Genomic DNA, 5,847 nt, shown 5'->3' with positions numbered 1-5,847 from the left:
CACCAGCATCTGTCATTTCTTCCTTCCCTGGCATCCTTGCTGGGAGTGACGGCTTATCGCGCAGGAAGCGCTGTCTTGCGGCCGAACCTGTTCCCGAGTTCCAGGAATGAGTTTGATGAGAATTACTGGAAAAAAGGCACAGGGCCGGAGCGCCTAAAAATAAATCTGAGCTGTTCTCTGCAGTTGCAGCCTTGGAAGGGTGAGAGCTACGTGAAATCCGATGCAGGATCTCTCGGTTCCTGGATTCGAGCCCCCAGTGTCCCGTGCGTCGGGCCTTCAGGAGGAGTGGGATGGGACCTCTCCACGCCGCTGGCTTTGGGCGTGCACTGAGCGCGACAGAGGTGGACCCCGGATTTTGTATTTTCTTGCTTGCTTTCTTCTCAAATCACGGAGGAAGGGGACGGAGAGGGGTGAGAGCAGCAGCCCCAAGCACCCATCAGCAGCAAACGTGCTGAGCTCGTGGTAAAGCGGCACCTGCTGCTCTGGTGTCTGCTGGTGTGGTTTGTTTGGGTTTCTCCTCCTTTGGTTGCCTGATGTGTCTGACAATAAATTATTAAATTTTAATACTAATTATTTTTTTTTTTCTAAATCACTGCTCCTGTGGTTATGCTTCCCTGCATTATCCAGACGAGAGGCCTCTTTCCTGCAGGCTACGTAAAAACTCTTGAAATTTATTCCCAGCAGGTGTTTCTGAAAAATCAATGGTGGATCTTGGTGATCCTGTTCTCTACCAGCTGAGCAGGAAGAGAAGCTCCTTCCTTTCCAGCTCTTCAGATGAGAGGAGTTGGAGGGAGAGGAAGAGGAAGGTGGTTCAGGGGTATGGGAGTATTGTCCTGTTGCCTCTATCCCGCCTTGGTCCTGCCTCCATTTTGAGTGTATTTTGGAGGGATCAAAATGAAGCTGGACTTTTTCCCTTCTAAATCTTGTTTTCGGTGAGGAAGAGGAGCGTTGCCTAGGTGGAAGGTGACACTCATCTCTGTGTGGTGCCTTTGCTCCACTGCCCGCGTGGTCGTGGTGGAGGCGGTGGAACCTTCATCGGGGTGGCTTCAGGAGAGGTCCCTGGCTGTTGGGTGGGAGCTCTTTTTTGGGAGCAGGGGGAAGCGCAGCCCCATTTTGGGAGATAGGGGGTTAGCAGGTCCATCTCTTGCAAAAGAAGAGCTCAAGCACGCCTCTAAAGAAGCAAGGGGAAGCCTCACCGAGACTTTCTGAGAGGTTGTCACCTCCTCACGCGCTTTCCTTGTGTATTATAAACACTTGGTTTGGGTTTTTTTTTTTTTTAGAGTTTTTTTTTCTATTTTTAGGTTGAAAATCCCTTTTTCTGGCTTGAACGGAGCTACGGCTTTGCTTTCCAACACCTATACGTGTGTCTTTCCTCGCAGTTTTTGGGGAAAAAAAATCCCTGAGGTAGAGGCGCAAACCTGTCCGGGGAAGGAACTCTTCCCGAGGGCAGTGCGGCCCCTTTAAGAGCGGGGCGGTTACGTCACCCTGTTCTCTCGCCGCCCCGCCCGCGCGGCGCGGCGCGGGGGAGTGGGCGTGGCCTGGCGTGCCGTGCGCAGGCGCGGAGGGCCGGGCTGGGCCCGGCGTCGCCATGGGCTCCTGAGGCCCTCAGCGCCCCCGCGCCGCTGCCGGCGCCCGCGGGGCAGCGGGGCAGGGCCTGACCCGACCCCTCCTCACTCTGACGGGCCGAGCTGAGTCCCGCCCGTCCGCCGGGAGGTAAGACGTGGCGGGGGCAGGCTGGCCGCCGAGCCGGGGCGGCTGCGGTGGGCGCGGGGAGGGCCTGAGGGGTCGCGGGTGCCCGGTGAGACGCCCGCAAACTCATCGTACACCCCCCCCCCCCCCCCGCATCGCCCCGGTGTGGCCGCCGCCACTGCTCTTCCTCTCCTTCCTCCTCCCTCCCTCCTCCTCCTCCTCCTCCTCCTCCTCCTCCTCTCGTTCTCTAGCGTAGCTCACAACGATCGCCCGGTGCGGCCCCCCCCCCAGCCCCGTGCCCTCCTCGGTGCCGCCCCCTCAGCCCTCCTCCCCAGTCCCCCTAGTGTGCCCCCCCCATCCCCTCTCCGCGCCCCCCCCCCCATCCCCTCTCCGCGCCCCCCCCCCCCATTCCCCCTCCACGCACCCCCACAGTCCCCCCTCTTCCCCCACAGCCACCACGCATATTCTCCCTGCGTGGCCTCCATACACCGCTCCTCTCCCTCCCCCCGCCTCTCACCCTCCCCCCGCGCCGTGCTTCCCCATAAGCTCCCAGTGCAGCCCCCACAATCCCCCCCAACCCCCTGGTGCAGCCTACGCAATCCCCCCCCACTCCTTGATGCTGCTCCTGCAATTCCCCCCGCCCCCAACATCACCCAGCTGCAGCCCACCCAATCTCCCCATGCATGCACACGCGTTGCCCCATGCAGCACCCCCTTCCCCCCGGTGCTGTCGTGCTGCTTGGTGGCATTGGATCGGTGTTTGCCCCCAGGCGGGCTGGGAGCACAGTAGACCCCGGCAGGGCGGTGGGCGCCAGGGTCGTGGCTGCTGTGCTTCCCCTGGTCTGGGCTGGATGGACTGCCAAGCACCGCGCGTGTGTGTGTGCGCTGATGTGGTAGGTGTGTGAGGAGGCTGTCGCTGTGCCTTCGTGCTTTTCTATCGCAGGTGAGTTACGGTCAGTCTTGTTCAGATGCTCACGGTGGCTTGAAATTTCAGTCGCTCCACGAGGGCTAATTCAGTCTTGGCAGCTGCAATGTGTAGTGGAAGGAGGGCTTTGGGAGAACGCGTGCGTGACTGGGCTCTGGTGGATTGTGATCCAGGAAAGGGGCTGGAGTGGTTTCAGGGACAGCTCTATGAAAGCTGCCTGGAATACCACAAAGCTGTCAAGAGTGGGAGGAGGAGGAGTGGGAAATCTAGAGGAAATACTGAAGATGGTTCCTCCTTATAGAAAGTTTGAAACAGTTCTTGCCACGTAGGGAGCTTGAACAGGAGTAATTATTGAAGATATAGACAGGCTTCCCCAGAGAGAAGACTGTTTGCCTCGTTTGAAGAGAAAAATAGAAGGCATTGATCGATAATAGAGCGAAGGCTAACAGGATGAATAGGAATGTCTGTTTCTTATCCTGCAAGAAAAAGACAACAATCGATGAAAATGCAATAAAGCATACATCCCACTAACAAGGACTCGGCTTTTTTAACACAATAGTTAACTGTTCCATTGAACTAGTGTTGCTGGAAGTTACCCTTGAGTCTTAGAGCTTAGCCCCTCCCTAAAAGGGACCAGAGATTTCTCTAGAAATGTTCGTGTTATTCAGGTTTCTAATACTAAAAGTTTGTGTGGTGCTTTTGGAAAAAAATAAACTCTCATGCTTTTAGGATGTTGGCTGAGTACTAAACAATAGGGCTTTAGGGATGGTTTTTCTTATGGTGAAAGTATTCCACAAAGGCCTACTTCAGGCTTTTTTTCACCATTGTCCTCAAGAAAATGGGCTTCGAATCTGCTCTGGTTTAGTGGAGCAGTTTGTAAGTCCTTAATACTATTGTTGTTATGGTTGTGCTGTAAACCTTAAGTGCCATGTATGCAGCAGGTGGCTACCTGTGCATCCGGAGCAGGAGAGATTCAGTTTTGATGTAAAATGATCAGGAAAACGTTGCTAGTAAAATGAGCTTTTCTAAACAGTTGAGTGGTGCGGGAAGATGTTTTTCTTTGTATTCTGCTCAGGTCTCTACAATCAGTTCTGAGTGCTGAACAGGTTGTGTTTTGGAAATGTGGGGCAAGGGGAAGAACGCCTCACAGTCACTCCGGCATCTCTTGTACTTTTATTTGCCTGTCTCCTTGGGACACGTGGCAGTTAGAAGGGGAAGGTTCTTAGACATGCATAAGCTGTTCAGAAAATAAAGTCCAGCGTGACTAGCTGGTTTGGCATAACGAAAGCATTCCGAGCTGGCTGGTGTCTAACGATTTGACAGAATCCAGCTAGAAATCCGCCTTGTTCTCTGTCAGCTTGTTTGCCTGCTAGCTGGTAGCAGGCTGGGAGATGAGCTTTTGAGGTTTGCAGTTGTGGGATTAGGGTTCTTTTCTCGTAGATAAAGGAAGGATGGGTTGTCGTTTTTTCCCAACTCATAATGAAAGTAACTTTTAAAACACCTTCCCCCCACCCTAAAAATGTTATGTCAATCCATTTCTCTGTCTAGTTCTACTGCTGAGTTAACAAAAGCATCTAATAATCATTACACGTTTTGACTTAAGTCAACAGCCTTTTAATTTCCATGTGATGGAACTTGCCCTTCATCCCTCCTCCCCTCCTCTTTTGGGTCTGTGTTTAATTGGCTTATGTTTGCAGCAATGGAGATGAGCTCTTGCCTCCTACTTCTTCTAGCAGAAGTGCCTGTTTCATTTTCCGGTAGCTCAAAGGATATCTTTGAGATCTTGCAGTAATAGCTGGTGGGAGCAAGGAATTCCTCAGGAGGTGTTTGTTATTTGGTCCTGGCTGCTTCAAGAGCCTGGTGTTGCACCGTTCAAAGTACTGCAGGTTGAGCTAAAATACGAAGTTGCAAACCAGACTTGTTGATTCTGAAGGGCTGCTGCTGTGACTAGTCTTCACAGGGTTTTCAGGGTAAAATTGAGGAAAACAAGGTTATAAAGCAGTGGTGAACGTACAGGTTGGGCTGTCTGCAGAATCAGGAGAATAGTAGAGCCTCAGAGAGAAATTGCACTTCACTTTTGTACAGTAGAGCTTTCCTAGGACACAACTGCTGCTAGCTATCTGCGTAACAAAGCTGCTGTGTGTTATTGAACAGGGCTGGGGGCAGAAGCTTTCCTCTCTTTTAGAGCTTGTGATTGATTGCACTCATCGAGGCCCTGGAAAATTGAGGTGTTGTAAAGAATAGCGTGGTGTTTGGGTTTTGTGTGCTGGCTTGCCCATCTGTTTGCTTGAAGCGGTGTGTGTGTTGTGTGCTGTTCTCACTTCTTCCCAAGCTCTTTGGGGTTTGCTTTCTTGTGGTGGAAGAGCGGTTTCCTGCCAAGACGTTACACCCTATCGGAACACTTGGGACTCTGAAAGTGGTTTGACACTGTGATAAGATGGATTAAAACACTTAGCTGAAATAACTGTAAAATATGATAGCACATGGAGTGGAAACTTCCTTTTGAAAAGGTTTTTGGTGTGGGTTTGTTTTTTCTTTTTCTTTTTTTCTTTTTCCTTACGGACTACTTTGAGAGAGAGCAACTGGAATTCTTTTTAGAGCAGCAATTCCCCAGGAAGATTTTGGAGGTGAAATTCTGCCATCTGAAGCAGTGAGCTGCAGCCACCCTGGAGCCTCACCTTGGAATCTTCCTCCTCTGGGAAAAGGCAGGGGACTGGAATACTTGCTTATAGCTAGATTCTTTCTAGTCTTTAAAAATCAGCTCAGCCTCTGTGGGGTTTTTGTTTGTGAGGGTGTAAGTAAAATGTCTGGGAAGGCAACAGAGCAAACTGTGTGCAGGAAAAATGCAGTGTATAGGCAAGCTGCCCAGGAGCCCTGCTGTATCTAGGTGTGACCAGGTCTTTATAGCCCCCGAGGGGCACAATTTACAGGAAACCTGAACAGGGAAAGAACTTACATGCTGTACGTGGAGCATTGAATGTCCTGTAACCCATAGAGTACCCAGATATTTGTCCCCCCACTCTCAAGTCTGTCTCTGGATTGAAAGGATGGGAATACTGCTTTTTTCTGTTATTTTCTGACGGTCACAATGCCTGGGAGTCCGATGATACTGAAATGATCAGCTATTTGAGGATGTTGTATAATGGAGAATGACGAAGAACATAGAGAGGTGGTGTCACGGCCTTAGATTTTTTTGAACCTGAAAGCATTCCTCCCTGCCTGGGTATGTTGTAC

At 51.5% G+C, this 5,847-nt stretch overlaps 1 protein-coding gene across 2 annotated transcripts in view; it reads left to right on the top strand.

The window, feature by feature from the left end:
- The first annotated feature begins 1,533 nt into the window (after nucleotides 1-1,533).
- Nucleotides 1,534-5,847, top strand: part of TMEM184B (transmembrane protein 184B) — a 31,297-nt gene continuing 26,983 nt past the window's right edge. For both annotated transcript variants that reach the window (XM_063322429.1, XM_063322428.1), the window contains exon 1: nucleotides 1,534-1,713. The gene's annotated coding sequence lies outside the window, so the exon portion shown is untranslated. The remainder of the gene's footprint in view (nucleotides 1,714-5,847) is intronic.

The sequence above is a fragment of the Chroicocephalus ridibundus genome, chromosome 1, assembly GCF_963924245.1.
Source record: "Chroicocephalus ridibundus chromosome 1, bChrRid1.1, whole genome shotgun sequence".
Lineage (NCBI taxonomy): Eukaryota > Metazoa > Chordata > Aves > Charadriiformes > Laridae > Chroicocephalus > Chroicocephalus ridibundus.
Note: the sequence above shows the minus strand (reverse complement) of the source record. Positions and strands in the feature narration are given on the sequence as shown.